This window comes from Callospermophilus lateralis, chromosome 8 (assembly GCF_048772815.1).
Source record: "Callospermophilus lateralis isolate mCalLat2 chromosome 8, mCalLat2.hap1, whole genome shotgun sequence".
NCBI classification, from domain to species: Eukaryota; Metazoa; Chordata; class Mammalia; order Rodentia; family Sciuridae; genus Callospermophilus; species Callospermophilus lateralis.
In genome coordinates, this window is record NC_135312.1 from 107,347,114 (window position 1) to 107,356,147 (window position 9,034).

A 9,034-nucleotide genomic window follows, 5' to 3' on the forward strand; every position below is an offset into this window, starting at 1 on the left:
GTGATATTTACAAAGGACCTAATGCTTAGTGTTTTATCTAAACACCTTTCAGTAGCTTTAACAATATTCTTAAATCAGAATATCATACTAATATTTACTGTACTTACTTATAACTATGTAGTTAAGTTGGGGAATGTTATCCCCCGTGATTCCAGAAGCACTTTAAAAGTAATGGAAATTACAATGCACTCTGGAGAGAATTATGAGAATATTAATTAAAATCAACTTGTCCTAGTTTTCATAGTTTCTCTAGAAATGAGCAGGATAAGGATGACAAAATTGACATATTTTCAAAATATGACTGCTCTGCTGTAGTTTTAAACAAAGTATAATGAATCTTCAGAAAGGATGATTTTTATGTCAAAATTACATAATAATTTACACTTAGGAAGCACCAGGGACTCATTGCATTAATGAAATCTGAAAGAAATAAGGCAATTTCTGATAGTGAGAAATCTGCAGCATTTTATCTCCCAAGACATGCCTATTCAGTTTTACTTTGATATGCACACAGAAAATGTGTTCACATTGACAAGAGTTAAGCACACAATTTAAAGGAGAAAATTACACCATTGTGATTCTATCTCCCAAATGATTAATAAACATCAAAAACTACACTTAAATAGAAATCTAACTTAAGATAGCAGGAGGCAAGAAATTAGACTCCAATTACACTGTCAGGCAAGAAGAGAAAATGAAAAAACAGTGAGGAAATCCAAAAGTTAAATTTTGGGTTGCCAGGGCACTTGCATAGCATGTAGAAGGCCGTGGGTTCCATTAAAAAAAAAAAAAATTAATTTCATGCATAAGTACTTTAGCTGTTGAATTGTTTAATTGAATCGATTATTCAACCTAATGACGAACAGCCAGAATTGTCTCTGCAACTCCATTTCTCATTATTATCAGACTAATAGCATTTATGAAAATGTATTTGAACATCTTTTTTTCTAAAATGCCCCAAATTTGTTTTTTCCAAGACAATATTTTAGCATTCCCAGATTATCACCAAATCCTTTTCTTAACTTCCAATTCCCAGTGTTGAGCCCTTTCCTCTTTTTGAAGCTCACATTTGCTCAGCTCTTCTATTCCTCAGATCTAAAATACACACACACAGTGCATACACACACACAGTGCATACACACACACACACACACACACACACACACAAATCTTTTATTCTGCTTTATTTCCTTATTGTTTTTATCTCTCAATTACAGTGGAGGGCTGGAGATATAGCTCAGTTGGTAGAGTGCTTGCCTCACATGCGTAAGGTCCTGGGCCCAATCCCCAACACCACAAGAAAAAAAAAATTATAGTGGAAGCACAACTCTTAAAGAACTCTCCTGTAAACTAGATTCATTAAATGACTAACTGTTAGTCTCAACCAGATCTGAAGGGCAGAAGATGGAAAAATCAAGACTCCAACTTTTTTTTTTTTTTAATATTTATTTTTTAGTTGTAGTTGGACGTGCTACCTTGATTTTATTTATTTATTTTTATGTGATGCTGAGGATCGAACCCAGGGCTTCCCACATGCTAGGCGAGCGCTCTACTCCTGGGACACAACCCCAGCCCTAGACTCCAACATTTTAGACATGAGAATTTTGAACCCTTTTTGACTTATCATTCACTTGTAGAAATTGGTTGTAAGTAAAGAAGAGTTACCTACAACAGTGTTTACAATAATACAAAAGTAGTAGCAATCCAAATATTCAATAATAAAGGGTTTAATAAAATGAATTCTATGAAAGTAATAGAACAGAATACCATGCAATTTTTTTTTTTAGTACTTTTTTGGTAGTAAAGAGTACTAAACCCAGGGGCACTCTACACTGAACTACATCCTCAGCCTTTCTACTTTTTATTTACTTATTTATTTATTAATAATATATATTTAATATCTTCATTTATTTATTTTTATGTGGTGCTGAGGATCGAACCCAGTGCCTCACAAGCATGAGGCAAGTGCTCTACCACTGAGCCCCAGCCCTTGCCCTCTTTTTATTTCGAGGCAGAGTCTCACTAAGTTGCTTAGGGCCTTGCTAAACTGCTGAGGCTGGCCTGGAACTTGTAATCTTCTTGCCTCAGCCCTCCTGGGTCACTGGATCATAGGTGTGCATCACTGTACTCAACTATTTGCACATCTTTTTTTTTTTTTTTTTTTTTTGGTACTAGGGATTGATCCCAGGGGCACCTAGCCACTGGGCCACATCCCCAGCCCCTTTTTATATTTTATTTAGAGACAAGGTCTCACTGAATTGCTTCGGGCCTTGCTAAGTTGCTAAGACTGGTTTTGAACCCACCATCCTTCCTGCCTCAGCCCCTGGAGCCACTGGGATTACAGGCATGACACCACTACACTATTAAAAATCACATTTTCAGGCTGGAGTTGTGGCTCAGTGGTGGAGCGCTTGCCTAGCATACGCGAGGCCCTGGGTTCGATCTCAGCACTACATAAAAAAATAAAATAAAGATATTGTGTCCATCTATAACTAAAAAATAAAATATTTAAATTTTTTTTTTTTAAAGTCACATTTTCAAGATTATTTAAGGGGCTGGGGATGTGGCTCAAGCGGTAGCGCGATTGGCTGGCATGCGTGCGGCCCGGTTTGATTCTCAGCACCACATACAAACAAAGATGTTGTGTCTGCCGAAAACTAAAAATAAATATTAAAAAAAAATTCTCTCTCCATCTCTCTCTCTCTCCATCTCTTTCTCTCTCCATCTCTCTCTCTCTTTCAAAAAAAAAAAAAAAGATTATTTAATAACAAGCACATATGCTATCAATATATTTAAAAATCAGGTTTGAACACTTTTTTTTTTAAGTATTTTTTTAAAGAGAGAGAGAGAATATGAATATTTATTTTTTAGTTTTCGGTGGACACAACATCTTTGTTTGTATGTGGTGCTGAGGATTGAACCCAGGCCCCACGCATGGCACTACCGCTTGAGCCACATCCCCAGCCCTGGACACTTTTTTTTAATAAGAATAAGAAAGAGTGTCCAAACTGATTTTACAATGATATCCAATTTTTTTAAATTGCTTTTATTTTTAATAAAAAAATAAAATCTTATTTTTAATGCATCACAATTCTTATTACACCTATAGAACACAGTTTTTCATATTTCTGTTTGTATATAAAGTATGTTTAAAAAGATATTGGTCTAGGGCTGTGATTAAGTGGTAGAGATCTTGCCTATCATATGCAAGGATCTTTTTTCCAAGTTTGAAAAAAGAAAAAGAAAAGTATGTATAGACAGATGTAGAAATAGAAATAGGGCTGAAGGAGTGTCGACTCTGCTTTATTTCTGTCAAAGTTTAAAACATATTTATATGAACATATGTAAATATGTGTATATGTGTTTATTACTCTTCAATCAGATATTAATAAAATCCTATCTCAAAGCTATTTAAGGAAAGTTGTGAAACTTCCTTCATTGCTTTTTTATCTACAATGGTTTTCCAATCCTAATCTTCTATTATGCTTACTCTATGTCACAAAAATTTACTGCCCATTTATGAATTAGCTCAAGACTCAAGTAAATTTTTGTTGCCTATGTATCAGATACCTGCCTATTCACAGGTATCTTTTCCAGACTGTATGCTTCTAGATACCAGAGGAAAAATATATAATCTTTTTGCACATCAAGATACACAAATAGCTGGGCATGGTGGTGGCTCATAATCCTCAGGCAGGAGGATTATGAGTTCAAAGCCAGCCTCAGGAACCTAGCGAGGCCCTAAGCAACTCAGCCAGATCCTGTGTCTAAATAAAATATAAAAAGGGGCTGTGGGGGCTGGGGCTGGGGCTGGGGTTCATCGGTGGAGTATTCGCTTAGCATGTGTGAGGCACTGGGATTGATACTCAGTACCACATTAAAAAACCAATTAAAAAAAAAAAGATACTGTGTCCACCTATAACTAAAAAATTAAATATTAAATAAATAAGTAAATGGCACCTTCTTGTTGGTCAAGTCTTCAGGGGATAGAGGGGGCAAGAAAGCCCTTTCCTGAGGGCACTAATACCATTCAAGAGGGCTCCACTCTCATGACTCAATCACCTCCCTTGAAGCCCTGCTTCCTAATAACATCACATTGGCGGGGGTGGGGGAGGGGGGTGAGATTTCTACATACTAACTTGGTGAGGGACCATAACAAATTTTAATGTGTCCTAGTGGGTTTTTAAATAACAAATTAGTTCATCACTTGAAAATATTGGTTTAGGGAAATAGCTAATGTTTGAGTTATGTAGGAAAGGTATTTCTTGTCCCTAGCTGCTTCCTCTCTGTTTCTCTCTCTCTCTCTCTCTCTCTCTCTCTCTCTCTCTCTCTCTCTCTCTCTCTCCTTCTGGCTGCCATGAACTGAGAGACTTTTCTCTACCATGCCCTCCTGCCATGAGGTTCTGCCTCATCTCAGATCTACAGCAATGGAGCTGGCTCATCATGGACAGAAACCTCTGAAACCTTGAGCCTAGATATGTTTTTCTTCCTCTAAGTTGTTCTTGTCAGATATCTTGGTCACAGTGGCAAAAAGCTGACTAACATAAAGTAATATGTTTAGTTTTTTTACTTCCTGCTTTTCCTTTGGTGTCTAACTCAGATTGTTCTGGAGCTTTCCTCACCTTCTCACCCTCAGCCATTATCCACTTCTTACCCAGGCTTTGGAAGGTTCTCACAAATTCATTCAGCTAAACAAAAAAACAAAACAATACAAAACAAAAAAACCTTAAATAAAATACTTGTAAGAAAATATCTGAAAAAAAAAGGCTGCATTTTAGTAGGTGCTTAAAGCCCCTGGTGCCTCTTAGCTGGGACACTATTTGCATCTAGGTAGGGTGGGATCCGTGTAGGAACTTCCAGCTGTGTCACTTGAAAATTCAAAAATTGATATAGAACCAGTGCCATCCTGTTTGTGTGTGTGTGTGTGTGTGTGTGTTTGTTTGGGGGTAGGGGATTGAACTCAGGGGCACTCGACCACTGAGCCCCATCCCAGCCCTATTTTGTATTTTATTTAGAGACAGGGTCTCACTGAGTTGGTTAGTGCCTCACTGTTGCTGAGACTGGCTTTGAACTCAAAATCATCTTGCCTCAGTCTCCTGAGCCACTGGGATTACAAACTTGGGCCACTACAGCCAGTGCCATCCTGTTTTATTCTGGCTTCCTGCTGGCTGTTCAGGAATTAATTTATTTAACAGATATTTACGGGAAACCTACTATCAGACCAGCAACCAGTCTGGATTTTAAAGCAAACTTCATGCTCATGGTTGACAGGAATCATGAAATAAAATTTATAATAACTGGAAACAACAAAAACAATTCATATTTTGTTCCTTCTAGTTTTCTCCCTACTTTCTGCTTAACTTTTAAAGCAAAAAAAAAAAAAAAAAAGGAAACAAAAGCCAGGTAATGGCAGTGCATACTTATAATCTCAGCTACTTGGGGGCTGAAGCAGAGATACCAAATTCAAGTGCAGCCACATGAACCAAGCAAGACCTGTCTCAAATAAAATAAAAACATCTCAGGATATAGTATGTTATGCTCGAATTCGGGACCCCCAAAGACCACCAGAGACCCAAGATCGATGTAAGCAGCAAAGAGGTGTTTATTGCGAGCTAGCTCAGTCCTCCGCGCACACATACAGCAACTGGTGACGCTGAGAGGCCCCGAGCCCAGGGTTTGCAGCAGTTTTATACATTCTTTGGAGAGGGCAGGGACTTCACATATATCATAGCAAATCATCACACACCGCGGGAAAATCAAATAACAACTCTAAAACATGATTAGCACATTCACTGGCGGGAACAAGTTGGGTAGGGGTGATCGGTCAGTACAAAAGGGGTATTCATTTGAACTGATTGGTTTAAGCCAAGAGGGGTGTACGTGCTGAACTACATGATTTCCTAACATGTTATCAACCACCATAAACTACTGGGAGGGTCATCTGGCATCCCAGGTATTTCCCTGTCTCATGCTGATTGGTGGCTGCTAGGGGGTTGCTATGGATCCCCACCTAACCTGACTGAGTCAGGGACACCTGGCGCAGCAGATCTCTCCTGTAGATAAACAATTTAGCAGGGTGGGAATGTGCCTAGGAGTGCTCTGTGGGTTTTTCCAAGGACAAAGGCATGTCCCTTCCTTGGACAGGCTTTGCTCTGAGATAGAGGCTGGTTTTTCAAGTACAGTGGTAGAGAGCTTGCTTCCAATATTTGCAAGGCTCTGAGTTCAATTTCCAGTACAGCAAAAAAAACAAATCAAAAAAAAAAAAAAAAAAACTGAAGTAAAAATCAAAATTAAAATTTAATTACCAAATATCTGTCTCACCAGGCCTGTATTTACTTCCACATTTACAATATAATTTTTAAAGGTAAGCTTGATTTTTTTTCTTAGTTACTAATTGAATAACAATACTCCTGATGACATCCCTTCTTCCATAAATGAAAAAGAAAGCGAAAGTTCCACCTGCTTGCTACCACAATAGCACTAGTTTGCATTTCTAAGTGGCTTAATTGACAGGATATTACTTGGTTAGATTGGAGGTCTCTCTTTGTTGGTTTGTTTTGCTGTGTTCCATTGTATTAGTCAGCCCTCTGTCACTTAAGAGATTCTTTTTTAGGTAATTTAAGATTTCTCTATCTCATGTTTGAATATGAAGTCTTTTTTATTTTTAAATATTTTTTTAGTTGTAAATGGACACAATACTTTTATTTTTATGTGTGCTGAGGATAGAACCCAGTGCCTCATGCATGCTAGGCAAGCGCTCTATGACTGAGCTACGACTCCAGCCCCAAATATGAAGTCTTAAATGGATTAAGCAAAGAAGACTTTGGTCTTCTGTAGCAATATAGGTTTACTTAATGTGAGAATTGTTTTAATAATTTAGTGACTATGAAAGAAAATTTTGATTTCTTTTTTTAATATTTATTTTTTAGTTACAGATGGACACATTCTTTATTTTATTTTTATGTGGTGCTGAGGATCAAACTCAGTGCCTCACGCGTGCTAGGCGAGCGCTCTACCTCTGAGCCACAATTCCAGCCCCAAGATTATGCATTCTTAACACAGCTGTTTCAATAGCATTTCAACTTACTAAATAATGAGAATAATTTATATTTAAAAAAAGAAAGAAAACTATCTCCAAACTTTAACTTTGGATTAAAAACCAGAGAAGCAAACCCCTGCCTCCACTACAGGAAAAGCTTCCTAAGAGACAAAATGTATTTTAAGAAGCTGTTTAATGGGCTGGGATTGTGACTCAGTGGTAGAGCGCTTGCCTAGCATATGTAAGGCACTGAATTTGATTCTTAGCACCACATACAAATAAATAAATAAAATAAAAAATTTCATCAACAACCAATAAAAATATTTTTTAAAAAGAACCTATTTAAATTATTTGTCACTATTTATATGCCCTTCTTTTCTTTCAATACTGGGATCAAATCCAGGGCCTTACACATGAAAGACAAATACTTTTATCAGTGAGTTACATGCCCAGATGACCCTTAAAAAAAAAATAGACAATTGGATTTAACTCCTGCATTTCTTATATTTTAAATTGTAACCATGTATTAGGTTCAGGGACTTAAATAAGAACACTATTTTAAAGGCTTTTTTTTTCTTAGTATTCTGGTTGTTCCATCGATATTCTAATAATACATTATATACAAATGTAACATATAATTCAACTAATAGAAATTAGAATAACTACAAAAACAACGAGAACTAATTATAACGAAAATAATAAAAATTTTCAAAACAATTAAATTAATTATAATTTACTCTGTACTATATCATATCAGCATAAATATATCTCCCAGTATCAAAATCATGGGTCAGGAGCACAACCTATTGAGAGTCTATATTCCTTATCCATTTAGACAAGGTTTGGAATGACACAGACCAAAATTTGAAAATGGGCTCTGACACTTATTAGAAGTGTGATTTTAATAACCCTCTCTTGAGTTGTAAAATAGGGGCACTGGTCATTGAAAGAACTAACACATGTTAAGCACGTAGTACACAGAACCCTATAAATGTTAGCATTATCATCATCACCATCATCTTTCCATTAAAGGAACTAGAAGGCATCTATTGGTTTAAAAGTCTTAAAGTTAGTTAGTGGCAAAAACTTTTTTTTTTTTTTTTTTTTTTTTTTTAACCCAGTGCTGGGAATTGAACCCAGGGCCTCACACATGCTAGCTTGTCTACCAGTGAACTACATCACCAGCTTAAGCTCTTGATTATAGTAGTGTCATTAGCCAGATATGAGGGTTTGAAACTGAAATGTCCCCCAGTGGTTTGTGTGTTGAAGGCTTGGTTCTTGATGTAGCAATGTTTAGAGGTAGAGCATTTGGGAAATGATTGGATCATGAGGAATCTAATCTGATCAATAGATTAAATCCATTAGATTCGTAGCTGAGTGAAATACTGGGAGGAAACTGTTGGAGGTGGGAATTAGTTGAAGGAAAATGTTCTAGGGGGCATGCTCTTAGGGAATCTTCCCTAATCCTTTTCTGTCTGTTTCGTGGTCTCCATGAGGTGAAGACCTCTGCTCCACCAAACTGTCGACCATGATCCTCTGCTTCACCCCAGGCCTGTAGCAATGGAGCCATCTGATCATGGACTGAAAGCTTTGCAACTATAAACCAAAATAAAATCTTTCCTTCTTTAAATGTATTTCCTCAGGTATTTTGTCATGGTGACAAAAAGCTGACTAACATACCAGGGTTTTTTCTACTCAACAATGAAGCAAAATTTTTAGAATTAGCCAGTGGTGGTGCATATTCATAACTGCAAACATGAAGCACTTATTATAAAACACCAAACAGCTTTCAGAACTTAAAAAAAGGAAGTCATCTTATACTCTGCTTAATAGTTACTACTATTTTAATTAGATAAATAGTTTGAATGTCAGTGATTTATGTATGGTGGAATTTACAGAATATTGGTTTATGACATACCTCATCCACACATATGATTGATTTGGCTTACCCACTGTGGGAACATGTGAAGTTAAAGTGACGAAGGTTCTCACAGA